Source organism: Otolemur garnettii, unplaced genomic scaffold (genome assembly GCF_000181295.1).
Source record: "Otolemur garnettii isolate 467f Iridium unplaced genomic scaffold, OtoGar3 scaffold00063, whole genome shotgun sequence".
NCBI lineage: Eukaryota > Metazoa > Chordata > Mammalia > Primates > Galagidae > Otolemur > Otolemur garnettii.
In genome coordinates, this window is record NW_003852458.1 from 10,217,269 (window position 1) to 10,220,282 (window position 3,014).

A 3,014-nucleotide genomic window follows, 5' to 3' on the forward strand; every position below is an offset into this window, starting at 1 on the left:
AAAAGAGGAGAGAGGAGGAGAGAGGGAAAGAGGAGAGAGAGGAGAGAGAGATCAAAAGAAAACCGCACTGTATATAGGTTCGGTTAGGGGAAGTCTCAGAATGATGACGGGATGATAGGATAGCCAATAAGGAGTTATTGCTCTGGCGGGAAGAGCCGTAGGGTAGGGCCATAAGTTTAAAAATTTCAGCGGGTCATTAGGACTGGGGGATGAGATAAGCAGGCAACTCCTTGTGCTTGGAAAGGAGAAAGCAGGGAGCTGCTTTTTGGGGAAGGGGCTTTTCTGGATCAATTACCTAACACAAATCAAGCTTTGGAGTTTTGCTAAGTAGAAATTGACATTTCTCTCCCTCACTGGCTGATTGCTGAGCTATTGGGTCTACAGGCCTTGTCCCACTGCTGCCTGCGCAGCACTGTGAGGCAGAAAAGGCCCATTCTTGGAGGAGCTTGACACATACCAGGGAAGCTGAGGAGCATATGAAACATAGGAATTGATGCCTGCTTTGGGTCTGTAGATTTTTTTTTTTATGGTCATTCTGTTGTACTTATTTTTTTTTATTTCAGATGAATGTAAGGGGACAACTAGGTTATAATGTTTGCATCTGTTAGGAAGCGTCCCGTTGAAGTGTCCCACAATCAGAAAGTGTGCCATATGCCCTTACATTGTACCCATGAAGTGGGAGCACACCCATCCCTCTCCCTACTCCCATACTCCCCTTCCCTCCTCTCTCTCCCCGTTTCCTCTTCTCTCATGTTGTCCTACTATTGTGGCGTCCTACTATAGATGTATTCCCTTATCTTTTTCTCAGGAACTGGATGGATGAACTATATAGTCCACTCTTTCTTTCCTCATGTGCCCATTCCAACAAGTTTTTCTCCCCCAAATCTACAGACCAGCTCAGTGCCAGTAGCTCAAGTGGCTAAGGCACCAGCCACATACGCCAGAACTGGTGGGTTTGAATCCTTGGCCTTAAGTAAAAGTGCCCATACCATAAAACAGGCAGAGCAAGAGCTGTAGCTATTAAGTACAAACCTTGCTAGGATTCTGCTTCTCCGTCCCCACAGTTTTGTTTGACTTTTGTTTTAGGCTATTTCCTCGCATCATAAGATGGTTACACCAAGTTCTTATATGCTTACTTACATCGTGTCCTCATACAACAATATCCAAAGTCTGGAAGAGAGGAAAAGGGCATCCTTCCCTAAATGTCTCTGGAAGAGCAAAGAAAATGTTTTCAGAAATCCCCCACGGACTTCCTTTCCTGTCTGATTGGGCAGAATTGCATCACATGCCCTTCCTTTATAGGGAGAATATAAATAAGAAGATTAGCTTCAGCTTTCCCTAAAAAATATTCTGGATTCTGTTTACAAAGATGCTGGAGTATGACTTGGTGCCCATGGCTCAGTGGTTAGGGTGCCAGCCACATACACCAGGGCTGGCGGGTTTGAACCTGGCCCAGCCTGCTAAACAACAATGACAACTGCAACAAAAAATAGCCAGGCATCGTGGCAGATGCCTGTAGTCTCAGCTACTTGGGAGACTGAGGCAAGGGAATCACTTAAGCCCAAGAGTTTTGAGGTTGCTATGAGCTATGATGCTATAGCACTCTACCCAGGGCGACATAGTAAGACTCTTTCTCCAAAAAAAAAAAAAATTAATAAATATATGTGTGTGTGTGTGTGTGTCTGTGTGTCTGTGTGTGTGGCAGGTTCAAACTCAGCCCAGGCCAGCTAAACAATGACAACAACAACAAATATATATATATATATATATATTTACACATATATAAATGTGGAACTTTGTATTTCATCTCTCTGGTAAACATAAAAGTACTGCAGAACACAAAAGTGTGGATTTAGCCATGACTATTTTAATCCATGCAAACATTTGCTTATTTACACTGAAAGAAAAAATAGTTGAGTATATTTGTCTTTTTTTTCCTCTTGACTTCTTAGCATATGGACTGTTGTGCCCAGGAGTTCCACAAAGACCATGCTGCCAAACAAGCCAAATTTACAGCAGAGTCCTTTTATTGAAGAGCTGGCCAGTGACTGCCTCAGTGTCCCAACATGGGGTTTCTGAGAGTAGCCCCGAGTGCTTAAGGGGTTGGGTTTTTAAGGCTTGGTCTGCATCCTGGTTGGCACGCAGGCTGTCCAGGTACAGCAGGGTAGGATAGCAAGCAACCATTGTACAAAACCAGAATTTTGTGGTTAGTTAGCCATACGTCATACTTCTTTGTTTTAATATTTTCCCCCTATACATCTTAGTTTCAGTATTTTCCCCACCTGGTATTGTTTAAAAGTCAGTCTAGGAACAGTTGGTACCTCCCGGTTTGTTTCCCAGGGAGTTAGCCAAGCAAGAAACTAGGAATGAACTAGAAGCAAGAAATCAATTAATACTTTCTCATTTATCTTGGGAGTGAACTAGATTTCATTTCTTTTTTTGAAAGCTTGCAGTCCAGAAATCTGCCAGGAGTTAACTGGTATTTTTCCATTATAGCCTAGGCCTAAGACTTTTCTGCTTTAGCCTATGCCCACTAGGCCTAACATGGACCTCTTTTCTATATTTAGAGAATCCCTCATGAATGCTCCTTGCTGTCTTCATCCCACAATCCGAAGATGAGAACCCCAGATAATCACTTTCCCAGATCATCTAACTGCTGGAGAAGAAGCACTTGACCTGGATTCAGAGTGTCACTCCATCTGGGACTTTGGATCTGAAGCTAGTGTTGCAAAGCAAGGAAGTGGGCAATTGTTCCTGACAGGGGCTACCATGGCTGTATTATCCATTTTCCAGGGACAAAGGTCCAGAGTGTGTTCAGGGCCAGTGGTGCAAGCCACAGCACCAGTATCCTGTAGAGGCAGCAGGGTCTTCCTGACCGGTGTGATTACGGCTGCTATGCTGACTGACCAGCCACCCTTCTTTCTACCCATTCTCTTATCCTGCTTCAAACTTCCCTGAAATTCTCTGAGATGTCCAATATCCTTTTAATAAATCGCTTTTCTGCCTAAATCAGC